The following is a 24,549-nucleotide window of genomic DNA, read 5'->3' as shown; positions in this document are numbered from 1 at the left end:
CAGTTGCATAATCATGTCCACTATGTGTGGACCAGGATGTCTTTCTCTCTTGATTGCTTTGTTGGCCTGGTGCATAGGTATATCAACACAGATGCGCATTCCATCTTCACTGTCTTTTTTTGGCACCACCACTATGGTGAAACCCATGCGTATGACTGATGCGGTGCTCAGTTATGTCATGCTTCAACAATGTTTCTAGTTCTTTCTCAACGGCTTCCTGTAGGTGGCAATCGCCTCTGCGGTGCCATTGGGCAACAGGGCAAATGTCCTCATTGATAAAAAGTTGCACTTTCGTTGTCTTGAGCCTTCCTAGGTAATGAAACAACAACGGGAACTGACCCACAATTTCATACTGAGTACAGATGTTGTAGATGAGAGATATTAGTCCCATGTCAACAGCAGTAGCAAAACTGAGTAGGCATGCACTTGAGGAAGTACCTTCAAGAACGTGAATTGTCGATTGCACTGATACTGCTTTATGTCGCACTGTCACTGTGAATGACCCTTAACTCTGCAACGGTTTAGAAGCAGCACACGTGTAAACCTTTGTGTTTGACAGGTTTAGGCGTGGCACAGGGGGCACACAATTGAACTTTTGATTGGCACAATGTTAATCAAAGCACAACTGTCAATGATAAAGGTTATGGGGCAACATTTGACCTTTATTGTAATCTTGGGACAGTGTCCAAATGAAGTTGGTTGTTTTGTTTGGTGGTTTGCCTTTGTCTTTTGTTCTTCAATTCAAGCAGCCAAACCTACACACGCCTGTTGTTCCTTGGTCAATACCATCATTGTACATCCATCTTCTTACTGGCGCTTGGTAATGACGGTGAAGAGCCTTTGTAGGAGGAACTTGACGATGATCAACTTTGTCTGGTTTCTACTTGTAACTTATATTGCTTTTTGGCCTTGTGTGTGGTGAGAATGCTTCTGGAACCTTCTAGCATCCATTTACCCTTCTCACTGTGACAAATTTGGTTTCTCTTTTGCTTTGCACACCATTATAAAGTGGTTTTCTTTCTCGCAGACTTTGCATTTCTCTCCTATGGCTGGACGTTTGCCTTCATGGGTAAATGGAAATCCACATCCAAAACACAATTTCGTTTTCTTATGAGACATCGACTTGTGTGAATCTATCTTGTATTTATGCCTGCTTTTCATTATCAATGCTAACTCACCCTGCATTATTCCAGCTTCCATACAAGCGGCCTTTCTATCTTCATGTTCTTCTGTGCTCGCGGCCATTAGCTCTTTCTCTAAACTGAGTGTCTCTCAACATGCATCTTCTGAACAAGTCTGAAAGGCATCCATAGATGACTCTAAGGCGCATGGATTCTTTATTATTGAATTTACGGAACTTGCAGTGTTGGATAAGCACTTTAAGTCTTTCAACAAACTCTTCCATCATTTTACCAGCTTGCTGTCTCACTTGTTTGAAAATGAACCTTTCATAGGCGACATTCGGCATCGGATTGAACTTGGTACCCAATGACTCTTTGATCTGATGATGCGATATTGCATCATTCTGTGAGATTTTCTTAGGCACCTCTTTTACCCATCACCGGCGAGGTTCTTTAAATACTTAATGAATTTCTTATCTAATTCTTCTAGGGCATCTATGAAGCCAATGAATGTCTCAATCCATACAGTCCACCTGGTGCCAATATGGTGTTTCTTGGCGGTGTCGAATACCTGTTTCAGAAGCACAGCTGCATCGTCATTTGTGCTCCTTTCTGCAGCCATTGAAAATATTCACTATTACAATGGCAACTGGTGCGCTGGATGCCACTAGCTTCTGTGCACATATTGGTCTCTCAAGCGGACCTGGGTTGTCATACCCACTTTGAGGTTGTATTTTTGTACTTTTGTACATGGACATCACTCCCTTTAGCATTTGCTTTGCATGGATAATGGCTCTGTGTTGTGATGTGGCTCAGTATCTCTTCTTTTGGCCTTACCAGTATATTTCTGGCGGGCTTTTGAAGATGCTCCTTCGTAGGGCCTTCAATATCTTCAACGGCCGTGACTGGGCAGAAGCGGGGTTTAACTCCACATACGCCAACTTCAGACTGCGTTACATCGACTTGGGGCAGATGTGTCACACAAAAGTAGTTTGAGGTCCCATTGCAAACCCTCAGGGAGAGCACTCTCATTTTCTTTGTAGCACATATCCTACTCGTCACCAGATGTAGCATCCTCCCTAGCCCTAGTGCAAATGAATACGCCACACACGAGGATAGGCAACAGATGTCTTTATTCCTCAGCATACCATCACACACTGCACTCTGATTGCGTCATAACTGTTAATAGCTACACCTTCAAGGATCATAGAGCACATAGTCTCACGACACTACATTAGCCTGGTAGGTTCTCCCTTTCTTCCCAAAGAAAATTATGTCTGTTTTACTACTAATGAGTTACAGGCAGTTCCACTACATCCGGTTCTATGTTCAATCAGGGCTTTGAAACCGCTCTTAAGGATCTATAGACACCTATATGTATATGTTAGTGTCAGTAGCATATGGTTATAGATGTTATATGGCATAGTCGCAAATGAAGGGCTTGTAAACTAGTAAAATGATAAGGGGATAACGTGGATCTTTCAGGATCCCTGCAAGTAACAACAGCTTTATCACAAAGGAAAGAACATGAGATACAACTTAGAGAATTTTGGTATTGTAAAATCCTCCACCACTTGGTGCATGCGGTAAATCCGCAATTGTATTAATGACATAATGACAGAGGTACCATTTTTTTGCTTTATCTGCTGGGAATCGACACATTTTATGATATCATCCATCTCTAATTCTTAGCCTTTGGATGTTTTTTTTTCAGGATAGTCTAAAAGGACTGTACGGCGAGCGGTATTACATGGACTATGGTGTTATGCTATCCAGGGAAAGCATCTGAGGTTACTCCTGCCACTCTGACACAACACGACACGACAGGGGTGTAGTGAGCCACCCGGCCTTGTCAATACATTGTAGCCACACTCAACCCTCTGGGCCGGGCTTGAACCAGGGGTATAAATAAAGGTGACATCAGCGTTCGGATTGTCGTCACATAGAGAGTAACTGGTGTGGCTCGTGATTGTGTGCCTGCGTGGTGTCCATAGGCCCAAAACCTACTTTACTCCCCTAATCCCATCACCGCGCCTCCCCCCCCAGCAAGATCCCCCTACTACAAGGGGCGTAGCTGTCAATAGTCCAACAGGTGTAGTGGCACTCGGGCCAAGGGTATGATGCCCACTTCACCCCAGCTGGTAGCTACTTTTCTACTTAGAAGCTGGTGGATTGTGGCATAATTTCCCTGCTTGAATTAGGACCCCTGCCACTCTAGCTACAAGCAACGGTGACATGCCCAGTGTATGAGGAGCTGGCTGAGTGTACCCCCTTGGAGGGCCCCAATTACCCAAGACATGCCTCAAACAATTATTGGAGGGTTCCCTTAAACAGAGCCACTGTGCTGCACCTGGCCAGACGACCTGGCTCTGAACCAGGGTATCACAAGCCCACCTATGCCTTGGGGCAAAGAACCCGAGAAGGTCCTTCAGTTATTCACCACCACTCCCGAAGCTCAGACCGGGGCAGAAAAAACAGAAAACCGAGTAATCTGTATGTATTTCGCGTCTCCTTCCATTGGCGAGTCACCAAGGTGTGCGTTCCCTAATAGGATCATATCCGGCCAAGGAGAAGGTGGCCAGACGGATTGGCATCTCGCATGCAACTGAGACTTCCTGAAAGAAGCCACGTCCTCAGAGAACCTTATGTGACTGGAGAAGCTCTTGTCCGACATTTGTAACTCTACCGAGCACAATCAGATCTGAACGAGTGCCAGGAGAGATGCGGGCAATCGTCACAAAGTGTGTTTTTGTATCTTTCTTTCAAAACAGCGTTCACAGGAAAGTACAGGGACACTCAAATGGGAACTTGCCCAAGGGCCGTTGCACGACTTCAGTGTCTTATTTCATAATGTAGGTACGGCCGTTAATGGCGCAACCGTAAGTCACTTCGAAAGCAGCCCCGTGGCCGTGCCCTTTTTAGCTAAGCTTTGCTGTATACCTTACAGTACAATGTAGCTTAGCATGGAAATAGAGCAAACACGATCCGAGCCGGTGCTTGAGCACTGGTACAGTTCCAGAGTCATCTTTCATTAAAATGTCATTCGCCAAAATCGAAAGCGAGAATGTCTGATTTTACAGGTGGAAGGACAGGGGAGTACTACTTCGTTTATTTACAAAATATGGGGGCCTGGATAAAAACAAGAGCTGGACTTGTACATACTTGTAATGAGTTTAGTAATAATTCTCTGACCCCCCTCCCCATAATGATGAAATGCTGGGTTTTCCTAGCAGCTCACATAGATGTCGGCGGCAAGCACTTAACTCATTTTGCATCCTAATAAAGTGAATAAACCCTTTAGTTAGCATGTTGATGGAAACAACCGACAGACTGCAGCTGTTCCATCCCTGATTTTTTACATCTGGATTGATTATGCAGCTGTTCCATCCATGTTAGTTTCTTTTACTTCTGGATTGACTATGCAGCTGTTCCATATCCATGTTAGTTTGTTTTATTCTAGATTGATTATGCAGCTGCTCTATCCATGTTAGTTGTTTTACTTCTGGATTGATAATGCAGCTGTTCCATCCATGTTAGTATTTTTTACTTCTGGATTGATTATGCAGCTGTCTAAGGGTCGGCTCCTCCACTAGGGCGGAGGAGCATCGCCCCACTGCTTTCTCGCAGTGCGAGAAGCAGAAAAATAAAATAGTAATAACTACCATTTTATGTTTCTGCTTCTCGCACTGCGAGAAAGCAGAAGGGTTTGTTTGCAGGCAGGGCTGCTCTGCAAGCAGGGCTGGGCAGGGGAGGAGTGGTGTGCCCACTCCTGAGTGCGCATGACTGGTTTGGTCAACCTTCTGGGGCCGACCAAACCAGTCATGCGCACTCTGCCCTTTTTGTTGCAGGCTGCAATGCAGCCTACAAGGAGAACATGGCTGGGCCATTAGCCCCTGGCTAGGTGGTGCCCGGACCAATCAAAATGCTGCTTGCATCATTTTGATTGGCTTAGGGGTGGGAGCCTGGCTGCCTGCTTCCTGTTCCTGCCGGAGGCAGGAGAGCAGGAGAGGAGCAGAGACAACGTGGGACATGGCCGGCGGGAAGGTAAGTTAGTATTAAATTAAACCCCCCTGCGTGATCCCCCTCTCGGTACACCCCCCGCACCCACCCACGAGTCATGCCTGCCGCGACTGCAGCTGTTCCTTCCATGTTTGTTTTCTCGTCTGTCCTTGATGGATACTTTTTTCTGTTTTTTCTGAGTTTGAGTGGCCCCCTTTACGAACGGACCTCAAAACATTTAAACATGATACTCCCTAATGGACAATAGTGACCATAAGTAGACCTTTCAACACTGTAGTCCCAAGAGAGCACCCTTCTTGCCCCACCACAAATGTACCGAGTGCTGATAGAATGTTTATACTATTGAGGTACTGCAGCTCTACCAAAGTATATAAGTAAGTAAATATTACCCCATATAAATGAAGACCAGTGACCTCAGGTAAATGGAACCTCTAAGTGATGTTTTCCCCCTAAAAATTAGACTTTTTAAAAACTGTATGTAGATGACATTTGCATCACCGAACCATCTCTCTCTTCCCTTTCACAGCCAAAGTCATCGAAAAGATTGTCAACGTCCAACTAACAAAATTCATCGAAGAGAACTCCATCCTCATCCCTCCCAATCCAGATTCCACAGCAACCACAGCACCGAGACTGCCCTGCTCGCGACCACAGACGACATCTGCACCCTCCTTGAACTAGGCCTGATCCTACTCGACATTTCCGCAGCCTTCAACACCATCTCCCACTGCACTCTCACCACCAGACTCCATGACGCCGGCATCCAGGGAACCGCCCTCGACTAGGTTTGCTCCTTCCACACCGGCAGAACCCAAAGATTCAGACTCCCGCCCTTCCTGTCTGAACCCACAGAGATGACCTGTGGAATGCCCCAAGAATCTTCGCTCAGCCCCACGCTCTCCAACATCTACATGGCCCCCCTCGCCGCCATCGCCAGACAGCTTGGACTCAGCATAGTATCCTACACCAATGACACCCAGCTCATCCTCGCCCTCACCAAGGACCCCCTCACCACCAGACTCAGCTTCCAGGAAGGAATGTAGTACATTGCATCCTGGATGAGCAGCAGCTGCCTGAAGCTTAACGCAGAGAAGACAGAAGTCCTCATCCTCGGACCCTCCCCCTCTGCATGGGACAACACCTGGTGGCTCACCGCCCTCGGCAGCCCCCCACCCCCACGGACCATGCCCGATACCTCAGCATCATACTCATCTCCTCCCTCACCATGACCCGAGAGATCAACACCGTTGCCTCCACCTGCTTTAACACCCTCCGCATCCTTCCCAATACCTTCAAATGGATCCCCACAAATCAAGAAAGACCATCACCCACACACTCATAACCAGCAGAATGGATTACAGAAACACCCTCTACTCCGGGATCAACAAATCTCTGGTCCGCAAGCTCCTGACAATACAGAACAGCGCAGCCAAACTCGTCCTGAGCCTCCCCTGACATGAACACATCACACAACACCTGCGAGACCTCCTCTGGCTCCCCATCGAGAAGAGAGTAACCTTCAAGATACTCACCCATGCCTACAAATGCCTCCACAACACCGGACCCCAATATCTCAAAGAAAGAATCTCCTTCTACGTACCCCAGAGAAACCTCCGATCTGCCTCCCTCGCCGAAATCTCATGCATCCACAGAGCTGAAACAGGTGGAAGAGCCTCCTTCTTCATCGCAGCAAAAATCTGGAACGAGCTCCCGATCAACATCAGACACGCTTCAACTCTTCCCACCTTCAGGAGGACCCTCCAGACCAGGCTCTTTGACTGACTGGAGCTGCACCCCCCCTCAGCGCATTGAGACCCTTTCGGGTGAGTAGTGCGCTTCACAACTCTCTGATTGATTGATTGATTGATCGATGGTCGTGAACATCAGAATGAGTGTTTCTAAAATATTGATTTTTAGCATTTTATATAGTTACATATTTGTATCAATGATAATTGTAAAATTGAACATGGTTGCTGCCGACTGAAAAATAACATGGTCAAGCAAAACCCAGTTGTTGGACTTGGCCCTCTCTGCAGGGTTACCCCCAATCTTTTTGGCTTCACCTCTCCTGTTTTCAGAACCTGTTTTTATTGTCTTTTAGGACTCTGTGCACTTTACCACTACTAACCAGTGCTTGTGCTCTCCCCGTTAAACAAAGTACCATTGGCTTACACCTGATTGATACAATTTACTTGCAAGTCCCTCATATATGGTATCATGAGTACCCAGGGCTGTAAATTAAATGCTACTAGCGGGTAGCAGCACTCATTTTGAATCCCAGTAAAAACTTCCTTTTAAACCATGTCACAGGCCTGCCATTGCAACCTATATGCAGTATTAAACTGCCAATTACACCTGCAAAACAAAACCTTTTTCCATGCCTAAAATTTCCTTTTCAGTATATTTAAGTCACCCCTAAAGTAGGCTGTAAACAGCCCACAGGGCACGGCGCATTGTATTTAAAAACTAGGATATGTTTTTAAGTTTTACGTGTCCTAGTGTTGAAAAACACCAAAATTGGTATTTCACTACTGTAAGGTCTACCTCTCCCATAGAATACCATTGGGCTACCCTATTACATTTAATAAGTGCTAACTTTTGATTGGGAGCAGGTAGAAATATCATGTTTGGACTCAAAATAATTGTAATTTAAAATCTTCTTTAATGGTAAAGTTGAATTAGATTACAATTTTGAAAATGCCTCTTTTAGAAAGTTACCATTTTCCTGCCCTAAACTTTCCTGACACTTTCTAGGAGTTTCCAGGTACCTGAGCCTGTTAAATGCTTACCCATCAAGAATGCGTATTGGGTCAAGACTGTGAAAATAGGACCAGGGTGTAACTGGGAGAGGGCCATCCACCAGGATGGAAGGGGTGAAGCTGGTCCCCACCCCACTTGCATTTTAAAGAGCTGCCTCCAGCATACTCCCAAGGGAACTTAATATCAGCCTTTTGTCACCCTAGACCTCTTGGAGCCATAGCAGGGGAAGAAATTAGCTTTCCAGAACCAAATGTGGATGTGGACTAGAAGGTTCCCCCATTTCAAAGGATGACACCAGGTAAAAATATTGGACGTCCTAAGCCACTCATCAGTACACTCTTGGACATATGGATATTACATAAGAAGGACTGAGTGCCTTATTCCCCAGTGACCTGCCCAACTACTTGAGGCCTGCCTTGTTGCCCAGAGGACTGCCGAGCAGTTTGAGGCCTGCCTTGTTCTGCAGAAGACCACCCTGCTCCTTGAGGCCTGCCCTGCTCCCTTCATCCAAAACTTACATGAGTGACTCCAAGGGTTTGTTATCTGACCTCCTGATCTGAGCTACAGGGGCACAACAATCCCCAGAGTCCTCCCTGCAACTGCCCAGCTGACCTGCTGCAACCGGCCCTGCCTGTTTCTGCAACTGGACTTGCATGAACTCTTCTTGCCTCTGCAAGAATGAGTTCCTGATCCACAAGAGGTGCTTCCCCAGGTCCTGGACCATTGGCTGGCATCAGTTGAGCTCCTCTTGTGAAATCCAGAAGTTTTGAACTCTGCTCGCCAGACCAACTTTTTCAGCGGGATTAGCCTGGTACCTGTATCCAGCATGCACTCCCTCGTGGTTGATTGAACTTGTCACTGTGCCCTGGCCTAGCAAGACCAGATACCCCCAGAGCTTCTTGGTGCTATTTTTACTTAAACATTCAAAATTGCATATCTCTGGTTCCACTGATTGGATATTTGTTGTTTTTGGTCTCATTTTATTTATAATATTTTACTCTATTTTCTTTGTTGTTGTGAATACAGCAAATCATAATATATCTGTTGATCTGATTTATCTGCAGGTCCTCTGCACAATATGTACATATATTTTGACCTCAATTTTCCCAAAATTACTGAACAGATTTACACCAAATCACAACAAAACGCTTCCTGGGTAAAGATCTAGCTTTCTGACAAATTCAATGTAATTCCGTTCAGCCATTTTGGCAGCAGCAGGGTATAACTTGTCTATGAAATTGCAAAGTGCTAATGCTTTTTGGGACACCCCTATTTTTCTCTGACCCCGCCCCTCCCCCTGACAGATTACCCAGAAACTTTCCAGGAAGAAGCTGAGGTGGATGAACTTCTTTTTGGAATGTTTCATGAGGATTCGTCAAACAGTGGCAACGTTTTAAAATCTATTTTGAGGTCCTAACTATAAATAACACTGGGTGTATATAAATATATGCCTTCCTTGCTGTCCAAAAAACGAAAAAGCACTCAAGAGCAGTAATGCTTCTGAATTCTTCAATAAAGGGAAACCGGAATTGGCATTCCTGATTTTCATTTCTTTGCCTGAACAGTTTCGGAGCCCTCAGCTACTTAATTATAGGCTTGCTGAAATCATGCAGACGCTCCCAAACATCACCAAACCTGCATGGTGATGAATTATTGCCCTCCGGTGGGCCTCACAGGTGAGTATTTCAAAAAGCATTTATAGATCTCAGTGTTAAAAACAGACAGGTTTTCCATTGCTGGACCATTATTTTAAAAACCATTGAATCCCTGTGTGATAGTCCAATGGAATACATTGAATGAAACCAATACTACACGTCCCAGAATCCTTTGCTGTGCTCCATTAAAGTCTAACATTGCAAACTGGGTTTCCTGGGTACATAGTATCCTGTTTGTGAATTGCATTTTAAGAGCTATGTTCTTTCAATGCTGAAAAGAACAGTGAACTTGCAGACGAGGACTCAAGAGACCCATCAGCAGTGTGTAGATCTCAGTAACATATCCCAGGGGTTGCTTCTGGTTACCCTTCGAGTACAATGTCACTTACTTTTGCGTATTAGCTTTTGTTTGGCATTTTCCCACAGTCATTGGTCACTGGGAAGTTTTCTGGTGTTTTCAAATGCTGGTGCATGACCTTGTGTGCTCTTGCACTGCTCATGGAGGCCCAGATTTACTAACAAGTCATGGGGAGCAACACAGCAAGACAACTTGCTGCTCTGTGTGACAGGGAGAGAAAAGGAATGTGCCATATCTACTAAGAATTGACGGATTCCTGATCTCTTACTACGCTGGAGCAATGCTGCTGCCGAGTGTCAAAGCATGCACCCTTTCGCCTTAGTGCAAAGATGCATGTGTTACAGGCAGAATTATTTTTATGCATGAAGGGGCAGTATTCTGGACAAAAAAATCCTCAGAGGCATTTTCCTCTTTCTATGTGTGCTGCAGAATACAGCACACATAGAAAGAGGAATTAGCAATGAGAAATAAGGAAATATTTCTCCTCATTATACCACATTCCCATGTTTACAGGTCTTACTAAATATGGAAATGCGCCAAAAAGCATGGGTGGATGCGGTGGAACAGCCAAGCTCCCCCCATGGAATGCCTTCCCAAAGCTGATCAACACAGGGCAGAGCCTTGCACTGCCTTGCATTATTAGGGATTTACTAAGCCATGCAAAGGGCTTAGTAAATCTGCTTTAAGGGCTTGCAGTGCCTTGCGTGACACAACAGTGACGCAAGTCCTTAGCAAATCTGGGCCTGAGTGTTAAGTATTACTTTTTGATTATTCAAATGATGGGATGGTGAGCACTCAAGGCTTACTATAGCGCTGCTTTGTATTACTCTGCATCAAGGGAGTGTTCCAAGGATGATACATGGACGTTCCCATGCTTTTTGACACAAAACCATTTCTACGAACAATAGCATATAGGGGCATATTCACAAGCCCCAATCACCACCACAACATCACTTTCAGTGACGTTGTGGTGGCGATAGGGGCCTCACCTTATTCACAAGGCCTTGTGAATAGACCCTTTCACCCTGTGTTTCGCATGAAAGGGGCGTGCAGTGGGTGTTGTGGTGGGCATTCCACCGCCAAACCCATTGATACTTACGCTGCCCCCTATTCTCAAGGGCAGCGTAAATAGGAGCTAACACCAAACTTAAGACCAGGAAAACCCTGTCTTAAGTTGGCGATACCAGAAGAAATGCTTTATTTCTCCATGTTTTTGCATTTTCCATGTGTGCTGCCTTGTGCAGCACACATGGAAAATGCAAAATGCAAAATGCCATGGTCTGTTTATGTAAAGGAAGGGGTCCCTTCCTGTACATAAACACACCTTTTTTTTAAATTCCGTTTTTTAACTTACATGTGTGCTGCATGAAGCAGCACACATGTAAGTTACAAACTGGCATTTGAGGTTTGTTTATGTGCAAGAAGGGACACCTTCCTGTACATAAACAAACCTCCCTGCTTGCAGACACCCTTGCACTCTGGTGCAAGGGTGCCTGCGTTGGTGCTAAGTTGTGAAACTTAGCGCCATCATAGGGGGAAAAGCAAGGCTGCGCTATGTCCTTGTAAATATAGTGCAGCCATTCTTTTCCGAAGTGGCAGAGAGAGGCGTTAAGCCAAGAAGGTTAATGCCTCTCTCCGCCACTTCCTTGTGAATATCACCCATAGTGTTTTGTGGCAAAAAATAACGCCGCTTTGAAACAGGTATTAACCCCTTCCATGCTGCGCAAATTCCGCCGCTGTGCTGACGGAATCTTGCGCGGGCGTGGTCATGACGGAACGGTTCCGTCATGAGCACAGCTCAACCGTGGCTCATGACGGAACCGTTCCGTCATGAGCACCGAAGGGGTTAAAAGGAGAAGTGCTTGTTTTTCTCCTAACTCCACTGTACAGCGCACATCCGAAGTAGCAAAAGTTTTAAAGTTAGTCCAAGCAAAGTAATTTGCACTGAAAGGGCACCCATCAGTACAAAACCTAAGCAGGACTCATGCAAACAGTCACCCTTGGGCTATGGTGCAAAGGATGCGTGAGGTACGCCTGCTCAATTGTGTGCCGCTCGAAAGAGAAAGCAGGATCTTGCCATATCTCTCTAAATACAACCGTTTCCTGCTCTCTCCCTGCCACGCAAGGCAAGCGCAGCAACTATGTGCTGAGCTGCGTTCTGTGACATCTTTGTAAATCTGGACTTAAGTGTCAATTTTATTCACATTTTGAAAGAAATTAAGTCATATAAATGATTGATAGATTTCTCTATAGGAATGTCCATGATTCACATTCCTGAAATATTATTAACAGTGGTGACATGCTGAGGAGCAGGATTTGAAATTTCATGAGATGAATGTCACTGATTAATATCCCAAGGATGGATCATATTCTACAACACCCCAGCGGCAATATAAATAGTCACATGTTATCTATCCTAAACAACCCTATAATGGGTGATCACTGCATAGACCCCGAATCTCAACATCGTATTTAATTTCTGAAGAAGTAAGCTGTCCATTTACCTGCCTTGCACAATACAATGCTGGAAGAGCTACTTAGTGTGTCAGATTATTAACTGGAAACCTATGCATTAGATGCTAGATTAAACAGTATGAACAGCCACAATATCTTTTTTTACATTGGCTTAATTGCCCAATATAAAGAATGTTGATGTTGCGACAAGAGAGAATTAAGAGAGGATTCTTACTCAATTTCTCTGATCAAAATCTTTGTTTGTATTTTTCCTGTGATACTCGCAAGAAAACTATTTCGTCAAAACGTGTTTCATCCCACCTTGCTGGTCCACCCGCAGCTTCCTCAAGGCTCCGCCAACTTGTTCAAAAGTTGCTGCATTTATTAATTGCCGTTATAGATATTGATCATTATCCCTCTGGCTTGAGTCCCTACTGCTATTGTCCAGTTTGTGTTCTGGAGACCTTGATAACGTCTGTGTCGGGTAGCACTGATGGGTGTTTGGGAGAAATAGCTTTTGTGAAGCCCAACTTACTGCTTCATAATACAGATTGACATCTAGCCGCTCCTCTGTTTGCTTCCTTGAAAGATCAGGGCCCTGATGATGGAAACCACTGTTTCAAAAGCTCCACCATTTTCCCCCTCAGATAACGTGATACTGTGAAAACCTCGCACCCTTTGTGAGAAATATTCCTGTTTGGCAATGACTCACAGTGGATTCCATAGAAATAAGGGGGGATATGTACAACGAAGTGGCGGAGTGCGTCGTTAGCCTCCTTGGCTTAACGACATGCTCCGCTACTTTGGAAACGCAGGACTGCACCACATTCTTGCGTTTCCCCCTGCGATGGCGCTAAGTTTAACAACTTATCGCCAACGCAGGCACCCTTGCACCAGAGTGCAAGGGTTTCTGCGTGCAGGGAAGGATTGTTTATGTGTAGGAAGGGGTCCCTTCCTGCACATAAACAATCCTAAACTGCAATTCTGTCACTTTCATGTGTGCTGCTTTATGCCATGGCTATATACCATGGCATTTTGCTTTTTCATGGAAAAAGCAAAAACGAGGAGAAATAATGCATTTCTCCTTGTTTCACCAATTTAAGACCAGGATATTCCTGGTCTTAATTTTGACTCTGCCTCCTATGTACGCCACCCTTGTACATAGGGGCAGTGTAAAAAATAATGGGTGTTGCGATGGAACGTCCACCGCAACACCCACTGCACGCCCGTTTCATGCTAACCATAGCGTGAAAGGGTGCCTTATGATAGGTTTGAAGTTAGGAGAAGGGGGGCAGGGTGGGACTCTAGCGGAAAAATGAGCAGTTGAGTAACCAAGAGGTCCATAATCTGTATTATTTTTGAGATCTTGGCAAGCTTTATCCGTGCAGGTGATAAGGACAGGTGTCAAAACAAAACTGAGAGGTTAAAGTCAGGAGGGAGGTCCCAGAACGCTTATTTGTGTATCCCATGATACAAAAATGTAATATTGTTTCTCGTAATCTCAATGGGTTTATTAATAAGCATAAAGCTGAAGCTATGATGGACTGGCTGTTCACATTCAAGCCAGAAGCGATTTTTCTTCAAGAGACTCACCTTAAAGACAACCTACCCAAATATTTCATAGATAAGAGATATTCCAATTAATTTTATGCGTCGGCAGGCACTGCCATAAGTTACGTGGCAATTTTGCTAGCTATTTACAATTAATTGACACATTTGTGATGTTCTCAGAGGGGTTAAGGGGCGTTGGCTATAGGTCAAAGTGGCAGGCAAAAATAATTTGTTAAATCTGGTTAACTAATATTGCCCCTTTGATCCGACGGTTCAACAACAATAGATACTCTACTACAATATACTCACCTGGGCCCATAAACACACAATTGAGTAAAGCGCTGGTGTCAAGTTTGTAAGTTTTTCACAATGTTTTAGGATTAGTCTAAAATACCTTTATACATCTTTAACTAACCCTTCACGGATCAAAAAGTTCTTTCCTCTGGCCGACGGACCATTAGTTGAACTAGTTTATGGTGATAATTAACATAATTCTAACTTACTTTATACTTTAAAATATGATATAATAAACTACAGCCTCAGTTTTAAATCTTTATCTAACTTAAATGCATGTGAACCACTTCAAAAATACAGTACAGTCACCATCATTCATTGTAGAGAAAATTATCTTTGTGAGGCACTAAGCATATACTTCAGACTCATACAATGATCAATGCTCAGAAAGGGAGAGGACAGAGAGAAGAACATCAGCAAATAACGAGAAATTATAATTACCAAGGATGGTGGGAAAGACCAACCCCCTGGCCAAGGGGCTGGTAAGGGTTCCCTGGGATAGGTCAGGCGACAAAGACTTCAGGACAGGATTCAGGACAGGATAGTTGACCTCTCTAAAATACTGACGATTGCGCCGCACCCTTCTCTGACACTCTCTTCCTCCTCGAGATTCTTCAGCGATCTTCTGATCTAACCCAATTAAATTAGGATAGAAAGTTCTGCTTCAGGCTCTGCATTCGATTCTTCATCAGCATCTCACAGCATCTCTCATCAGCATCTCCCTCTTCATCTGCGCCACGCACAGCATCTCCGTCTCCAACAGCATTCAGTAAGTCTTCATCTGACTGACTAACTAAAGCTATCTTAATTATACCTTCGTTTGTTCATGTTCCACCCACTAAAGTTTCAATATCTTAAAAATACGAACTATGATTGGTCAGGCAAGGGGGAAGCTCCATCACACCATGCTTACATGTCATTAATATCTGTTCAACTGCAGCTTTCCTGGTCCTAACTTGGTTGCCAATAGCAAATTCATGGTGCTCTGGGAAAAAGGAGGACCGTACATTTATGTCTGTGGGTTGTGGAGAGACTTAAGTCTCCTGGTCCACCAATGACAAAAGTAATCACAAATATTCCTGCTGCAGTGCAATACAAAACATTGCTTTGTCTATACATTCCATGAATGAGATAATGAATGTGTGATGACCGAGTCTGCCTTTCAAATGTAAAATAGTTCCTTGTTCATTCAACAAAGAAGCAACATGACCTATCTAAGCTGATAGAAAGACTTGGGAACAAAATGTTACAGTGGGATAGTCCATGATGCGTTTAACAATAGCTTAAGCTAATAGTAGAAGAAGACTGCCCTAATTTTGTATGTATGGTGAATGAGTTGAATACAGTGGGCTTATTTACAAGCCCCTTGCGCTGCCGATGCACCACTTCTTCCCATGGTAAAAGTGGGGCACCAGCGGCACAAGGCGCTTGTAAATAAGCTTTGGTATGTTTTCCAAAAATGTGTAGGCAACATTACTCACCAAACCTAATAATGGTGCAAGCACTATTACACAAGAGACCTAAAAATGTACATTCATTCTTATCGTTTAATACATCTCTAATACATTCAATATTGCCATGTATAAGACTCAGTGAAGGACATACCTATTGGCTTTGCCAATGCTTTTGTATCTTTTGTATATACGATGCAACACAACCCAAGAGGCTGCTTCAAAGCAGGTTGGAGGAGGCTCGGGGGCATGAACAGAAAGAGGAGAAGAGATCATTTGATAATTAATGCTCCTTTTAAAATGCTTTTACTTCCGCCAAAAAAAGGTACCAAACATGCCTAAACTTCCATTTTCTTGGGCAGATTTCTAAGCCCCTTGCAACACTTTTGCGCTGCTGTTGCATCACTTTTGTGACGCAACGGCGGCTTAAAAAATGCAGCAAATTTACAATGTTACGCATCTAGGGAGATGCGTCGCGTTGTAAAGCCCTGCGTGACATTATACCTGCGTCAGGTATTATGTGGCAGATTTACAAGCCCTTTGCACCTCCTTGCACTGCCATTGCGTCACTTTTTTTGATGTAACGGCGGCGCAAACAATGCGGCCTATTTACAACGGGACGCATCCAGGGAGATGCGTCACATTGTAAAGCCCTGCGTCAGGTATAATGTATGCAGGGAGGGCGTTCCCATGCAGGAAGGACTCGTAAAAGTGGGACAGTGAAATCTACAAGATTTTACTGTGCCAGTTTTAGGACGCCACTGCCTCAAAACCAAGGAGTGACATAGTACTGTAAATATATGCCTCAAAATACATTGCAGGAGTTGCGTCGAGCTTGCGATACAACTCCAGCAATGCGTGACTTTTGGGTCAACAGATGCGTCAGAATTTCTGACACATCTGTTAATCCTTGCGCCATGGAGCACTGTATTGTAAATACAGCGCATTCATGGTGGGGCAAGGACATTACCGCTAACGTAAGGAAACTGACGCATCTATGCAGATGCGTCAGTTCCTTGCAAATCTGCCCAAATGTATGCAGGGTGGGCATTCCTGCGCAGGAAAGCCTCGTAAAAGTGACACAGTAAAAATCTACAAGATTTCACTGCTTGACTTTTAGGACGCCACTGCGTCAAAACCTTACGCCTGCTTGACGCAGGCGTAAGGAGTGACGCAATGTATTGGGAATAGGCCGCAACACACATTGCTGGAGTTGCATCGTGCTTGCGACACGACTCCATCAATGCGTGACTTTTCCAGAATTTCTGACGCTTCTGTCAAACCTTGCGCCATAGTGCGCCTTATTGTAAATATGGCGCATCAATGGTGGCACAAGGGTTTTTCGCTCAGGCGCAGGGAAACTGACGCATCTGTACAGATGCGTCAGTTTCTTGTAAATCTGCCCCACAGTTTCTGCTCTTTGACCTGACTCTGCTCTATTTTCTAGTTCTTCCCATTGATCTGTGGGTGACATTCAACCATCTCCTTCTCTGAGTGGCCAGAAAACCTTGGGAGATATCTTGCTATGCAAATGCCAAGCCACAAATGTGATGGTAAGCCCTGCATTAGTCTTTCAATTTGAAATACACTTACAGCGCATTCTTATCTGGGAAGGACTTTGGCTTGTTTAGATAACCCCTATGTAAAAAAGTCTGAGTCACTACAACAACATAACTAACTAAGCCATCAATGTCGAGGAGATAAGATTATTGCTTCGAGCAACCATAAGAATAGGCAACTGGATCAATGAAATATGACAAGACGCATACCGAGACGGGCGTGAACCTTTAAGTGACATTCAGACGAGGAAGCAAAAAAGGTAAATATAGAGGCTTGGTATAAGTGGAGACTGGAGACTGAAATACATTACCCAATTGTGACAGCGTGGTGTTTTCACAGCCAGTACTGCAAAACACCCTGTTGTCGTGTCTCCGCTGTCCTACAATAACGACAGACACGATGGGTTCCCTTTGTACTCTTTATTTACAACCGGTCACAAGCATGGCCTTACTCTGACTGCCGTCCCTCGGCTCCGCTCCGCCCCTTCCTGCCGGCCAGTCCTCCTCTTCCTCCTCCCACGACGCTCCACCCTCGAACCACTAGACCACCTTACATCTCTACATCTCCCCCTTTGTTAGCAAAGCGAACTGAGTCACTGACGGGCCACATTTCTTCAATTAGCCGCTTGGGCTGGCGGATTGTCTGTCGGGGTCTGAGAGATCGTCCTTCAGGCACTACAGGGGCGCTGGCACTGAGTTCCTTGCCCGAGTGGGTGTCGTCTTCGCCTTGCGCTTCAGACTGTCGAACTCTTGGTGACGTCATCCGTGACTCAAGCGCCTCTTGCAGAGCTGGACTACATTTTTGAAAGTTAGACACGTTTCGGGTGACGCGCCTGTTGTCCGACTCCGCTGTCAGCATGGTGCCTTTCTGTCGGGTGACTGTCAGAGGTTCCGCTCTGAACTTGCTATCCGTCTTCTTGCATTGCTCCTGCTTGACTACCACGCAATCTCCTTCGTGGAACGAGAGAGAGCGAGCTCGTCTTCTGCCATCCGCATACGTCTTCATGCTTTCTTTGCGAGCTTTGTCGGTAACTTCCACTTCCTGATGGATGCGGCTGGGGGATATAGGTCGTAGAGCTCCCTCCCAGGTGGGTATCCGCGTCCTAACCGGACGCCCCAGCATGAGCGTTGCTGGACATTTGCCTGTGGTGGCGTGCGGCGTCGTCCGGTACGCTCGGAGCACGTCGTTGAGTGCCGCCTGTGGGTCTTTCTTGTCAAGAGCGGCCTGCTGGAATGTCCTCTTGAGGGTGGCCATGAACCTCTCAGCTGTGCCGTTGGCCTGCGGCCATAGTGGTGTTATCCGTCGGTGTCGAACATTCATTAGTTTCATGAAGTCACTGAACTCCCGGCCATTGAAAGGAGGACCATTGTCCGTTTTCACCTCTTTGGGTATTCCCCAGGCTGCAAAGACTTCATCCAAGATAGTAAGTGTGGCAGCAGCGTTAGTGGATGTCACAAACCGGGCGATAGGGAATCTCGAGTATTCATTTATTATTACTAACACATATTTGCCCGACGGCATGGGGCCATAGAAATCCATCGCCAGTTCTTGCCACACTCCTGGCGGTAAGGGCGTCATCTGGAGTGGGGCTGGCGGATCTCCTTGCCTTACCACTTGGCACTGCAGACAGTCCTTCAGAGTGTTTTCTACCATTTTGTCCAGGAAGGGGAACCAGACGCGCTCACGAAGGGCCCTTTTCGTTGCGACCACTCCTCGATGGCTTTCGTGCGCCAAGTTGACGACTCCTTGCCGCAATTGCTGGGGGATGACGATTCGGTGATCCCTCAGCAGCAGGCCGTCTGTTGTGACGGATAGTTCCTCACACACGTTCCGGAACGCTTGCCACTCCTGATGCATGGTTGGGTCACCGCTTTCATCCTCCGTGTCTTCATGCCGCCATCGGTTTGTTTGAACTTTGCGAATCACCCGTTGCAGCATTGTATCCTGCAAGGTGGCGTCTTGGATGACTTCTAGGGGGACCGCGGGTGGCCGCGCCTGATCCACTACAAAGTGGATGTATTCGTCCGCAACAGAGGGTGTGGGGCGCTGGGAAGCCTCGGGGTGTCGCGACATATAGTCGGCTGGGTTGGCTGCCTTCCCCGGTTTGTGCACAATGGTGAACGTGTATTCCTGCAAGCGGAGTCCCCAACGCTCGATGCGGGGGGGCATTTTGGACCGTGGATTTCCGTAGATGGTGATGAGTGCTTGGTGGTCTGTCACCATTGTGAAATGTTTGCCGTAGATAAACACGTGGAAGTGTTCGCACGCCCACACCACCGCAAGGCTTTCCTTTTCGGGTTGAGAGTAAGCCTTCTCTGAGAGGCTTCGGCTGGCGTGGGCCACTATGTGGCGTTGGTCCGTGTCTTTATCGTATTGGGCCAGGATGGCACCTAGCCCGACGGGGCTCGCGTCCACTGTGATTTCAGTCTTGCGGTCCGGGCTGAAGTATGCCAGGCTCTCCACTGTGCCCACGGCCTGTTTGATTTCCTGAAACGCTCGCTCACACTCCAACGTCCACTCAAACACTTGTCCCTGTTTGGTCAGCGTTCGAAGGGCGTGGCTGAGTGTGGCGTAGTCCTTAATGTACCTTGAGCAGTAGCTCGCCATGCCCAGGAAGGACCGTACATCGCTGACGTCTTGTGGACTCTTGGTGTTGTTCAGAGTGCTCACTTTGTCAGGGTCTGGCTTCATCCCGGCTCCAGAGAAGATGTGGCCAAAGAATTTTAGCTGCGACTGGTGGAACTCACACTTCTCTCTGTTGAGTGTGAGGTTGGCTTCTAGGAGGGCATGGCAGACTCTGTCCAAGGCTGTGTCGTGGTCCTGGATGTTTGCCCCGTAGACTAAGATGTCATCGCTGTAATTCAGCGTGTTAGGGATGTGATGGATTGTTTGTCTGATAGCTTCTTGAAATATCTCTGCGGCTGATGAGATGCCAAAATTCAGTCTCTTATATCTGAACAGCCCCAGGTGCGTTGCAAATGTCGTGATATATCGGGAGCCTTCGTGGAGTTCCAACTGGTGGTAACCTTTGTTAAGGTCTAATTTGGAAAACACCCGTGCCCCATTTAGAGCAGCTATCATGTCACTCAAGTGGGGCCCTGGATGACGCTCCCTCTCGATGGCGGTGTTGGGCACTCGCATGTCCACACATAGTCAGACTTTCCCTGGTGTTCCTTTCTTTGGTATGACCACTACTGGAGATACCCACGGCGTGGCGCCTTCTGTCCGCTCGATGATATCGGCCTTTAGCAGATCTTGTAGCTCGTCTTCCACTGCTTGCTGGAGGTGGAAAGGTACCTTCCGTGGATGCTGGGCAACTGGGCGGACTTGTTCATTTATGTGGAGGCGAATTTGGCCTCTATTCATTTTGCCGAGCCCGGAGAACAACTTCGGGAACTTGTGAATGGTATCGTTGTCACTGCTGACACGGTAAAGTATCTCTACCAGTTTTAACCGTTCAGCCGTCGGTAGGCTGAGGAGACAGTCTGCTTCAGGCCCCTCGATGACGTGTATCACGGCTGGGACAGATGTTGTTTGGTGCCTCAGCGTCGTCGAGAACTTCCCAAGACATGGGAGCGGTTTCCTGGACATCCAGGTGTAGACACGGACATGTGCAGGGTTTAGCCGGGGCCGAGGGTTCATTTTCTTATACTCTGTCACCGGGATGTAGTTGAGTGATGCCCCACTGTCCATTACGAACTTAGTGTGATGTGTGCCCACACTGATGTCCAGTCGAGGGTATTTTTTCAGCTGGTCTGGATCAGCAATCATGTTTGCATATTCCACGGAATACTCTCGTTCGCTTGACGGTGACCCAGAGTCTCTAGACGGTGACCTTCTCGACCACCTTGAGGATCGTGACTCCCTGCTAGACTGAGAGGATTTGGACGATGACTTCCGACGGTCATGTACTGCTCGCGCATGGTGTCGGCGCGTCTCACCTCTTGGCATCCTTGTTGTACCTTTGTCTTTCTCACGGCGGTACTCCCCGCACATGGTCTCAAAATGATTGCTCCGGCCACACTTGTGGCACTGCTGCCCTAGGGCGGGGCATGTTCCGCTGTGTGGGAAGTCATACCCACATCTATAGCACCTTCGCACTGGCGTCTTCTTCCCGTGATCCTGGCGTCTGCTCCTCCTTCCCGAGTCTGGCCGTCGATGTCCAAGGCGGCGGTGTCTCGACGGCGGTCGGGCGTGCCGCTCTCGTTCTCTCGATCCCCGGCGGGGGCGTTCGGTGCGTACTTGACAGACTAGCTCCTTGCGCTCCGTACGCCCTGCCTCCATGGTCTTGGCCTGTTCCTCTGTTTGGTCGTGTAGTCTGGTGAGTTCCTCGATTTCATCTAAGGTGTGGCTTTTCTTCAGTAATTTCCTGCGAAGGGACTCTGACTGACAGCCGTCAATCACGCGCAGCCGTATCGCATCATCTGTCGAGAATGCTTCGAAGTTGCAGTGGCGCGCCAATCGCCGTAGTCGCGTTATGTACGAGCCCATTACCTCATCTTTCTCCTGTCGCGCTCGCTGAAACACATACCGTTCGTAGTCCACATTCTTCTTGTGCAAAAACTTCTTATCCAGGGCCTCTCGCACCTTGGCATATGTTCCCGCATCTGCGGTAGGGATTTCTTTTATCATCTTGCTGATATCCTTCCCCACGAGATTTCGAAGTGCGATCAGTTGGTCTTCATCCCCCATTACCTTGGAGCCTTTGATATAGTCCTCGAAATCCTCTATCCACTCTTCCCAGTGAGGGCCCATGCTACTTCCAACCACGAGCGCCAGGGGCTCTGGAGGGCGCAGATGCGACAGTCCCATGACGATTGGTTTCGCTTCTTGGCGGACCGGGGATCCCTGTTGCGACATCGTGTTTCACGTGACGTTAAGTCTGCTCTGAACACTTGTTTTCCCTTTGTTTGTTCGTTGGATGCTTGTTTAGTTGGTCTTTCCTGTCTTCTCGCCTTTTTTTTTTTTTTGAGTTGTCTGTCCCTTTTAAGCTCGTGTGGTCTTTGCTTTTGCTCGTGCTTGTTTATTTCTTATGGCGCCTGACTTCAAAATGGCCGCCGGGTACACTTGAATGGGACGTCTTGCACTTCGCCTGACTTCAAGATGGCCGCCGGGCTGGTAACGTGCATGGGGCTTCACACGTGCTGTCTTCATTCATTCCCAGTCTGTGCACTGCTCATTCGGCCTCCTCACGTCCTCCGCTTCACTCGGGGCTTCGCAACGGGTGAGTGAAGAGTCCTCACGCTATGCCCTCACCTTGAGACGCGTGTGCCGGCGTCGTCACTTTCCGCCCTTTGCTTCGAGCGCTGGCCCTCTTCCGATGCAGGGTGTGTTCCGCGTTCTCGCTCCTCACGCTGCTGGGCTCTCTTCACGCTCGGGGTGCGTTTTGCGGGTGGCGGTGCTCCCGCCGTCTTCTCCCGTGTCTAGTCCTCCGGCAGTCTCGGTTGTACGTCAGCGTTTTGGGAGAGCGTTCAGCTCCATCCCACCCTCGTCGCCAGCTGTCGTGTCTCCGCTGTCCTACAATAACGACAGACACGATGGGTTCCCTTTGTACTCTTTATTTACAACCGGTCACAAGCATGGCCTTACTCTGACTGCCGTCCCTCGGCTCCGCTCCGCCCCTTCCTGCCGGCCAGTCCTCCTCTTCCTCCTCCCACGACGCTCCACCCTCGAACCACTAGACCACCTTACATCTCTACACCTGTCATTTTGATTATTTCTCACATACTTTTGCTATTTCTTCTATATGCCTGCCCCCTTGTATTTTTTGGAGTCAATTATTTTTTATCACAGATAAAAAAAGTCTCCACAAGTACAGGAGCGTTCCCATAACCTATACCAGTATGTATGGCTCTAATTCGTTTGAAAACAAAAAAGTGATGAGTGAAATCCTCTTATATTTGGTAATTACAGAGATAGGGCCTGGTCTGGCAGTTCATGTTGGCCCCTCTTATTGGAACAGGACTAAGACTAATTTGGTGGTACGGTGTGTAAAACACAGAATTAACTGGGATGTAGTTGAGATTAATTCAAGCAATCCACCCATCACTTTTCTTTGTTCTCCTCAGAACAACGCCTAAAGTGAGACATGTATACCCACATATGGCTCCACTGTTCCCTGGGTCCTAGGACTCAAGCTGCATTCTAAAAATGAGTTTCAAATAGGCCAAAACCAGTCTGAGGGTGCTTGTGTTTCTGTTCAGTGGAGATATGGCGTGGCAGTAGTTCAGCCCGGGCTGTTTTTAGTGAAGCAGGTGGAAAGCTGAATTTTGTATAGCTGCTTCCTGTCAGAGTTGGCATGGTAGGCAAAACATATTCAGCAGGACTGTGGCTCAAAGTAATTACTAATGGTTGTTTTTCTTAGTCTCATGCATTTGTTGACATTTGTTTGAATGAACCCTTTAAACGTTTGGTTCAGTAGCACTGTTTGACATGCCACTGGAAAACAACCTTTACACCACAGTCAATACCACTATGTGCCTTTACACCGCAGTAATATAATCCACATTTGTAAAGCCCAAACAGTCACCCGTAAGGGTTTCTAGGCGCTGGGGGCCGTCGGGAAGATTAAGCAAACTGTTGCCCAGAGTTACATGGTGCTGGGCTAATCTGCCACCATGTTCCCCAGATTCCGGAGTCAGTCGCCCTGGCCGCGGCACCACACCTCTTCCTGGTCAGTACCCCGACTGAGGCGTTCCCACGCATTACTTTACCACGCAAGCCATTACAATTACTTGCTTTATGGGATGCATTGTTAGACTAGTGTTGTATTACAGACTGAATTTTGTAGTACCTTTAATACCACTACAGTAGTACAATACTCACTCTCTTCAGTAACCTATATCTGAAGGTCTGCATCTCTGCCTCTCCTTTTTTCTCTGTGTATAGATCTCCGCCCAGACTGCAGTGACCTCTGCAGATGTCCACCTATACTTTAGTAGTAAATGTGGGATGTACAAGGGGAGTATCTGGAAAATGGGGAATACTCACGTCAAAATGGGAGTGTTAAAGAGAGGAGAAAGGAAGGCTTTAGGTAGGGTTAAGGAGTCGATTAGGGTTGGATATCCATCTACAAAAGAGTAACCCAATAGCTGCTCATAAACTGCACTTCTATATTTACAATAGCCAAAAAAGACCCACGTACTCATGCTCAGACTTGGAATAAATCAAGCTCTACATATGGCCAACCACTTGTTCTGCAGCATCCATCCAAAATAATGGAGATTGAGACATACAATATAACACCAAAGGAAATAAAGCAAAAATCAATCAATATAATTTAATGTTGCAAATATTATATATATAATAAATACATATTATTTTAT

This window comes from Triturus cristatus, chromosome 7 (assembly GCF_964204655.1).
Source record: "Triturus cristatus chromosome 7, aTriCri1.1, whole genome shotgun sequence".
Classification (NCBI taxonomy): Eukaryota; Metazoa; Chordata; class Amphibia; order Caudata; family Salamandridae; genus Triturus; species Triturus cristatus.
The sequence above is the reverse complement of the archived record's forward strand: the minus strand, read 5'-3'. Positions refer to the sequence as shown.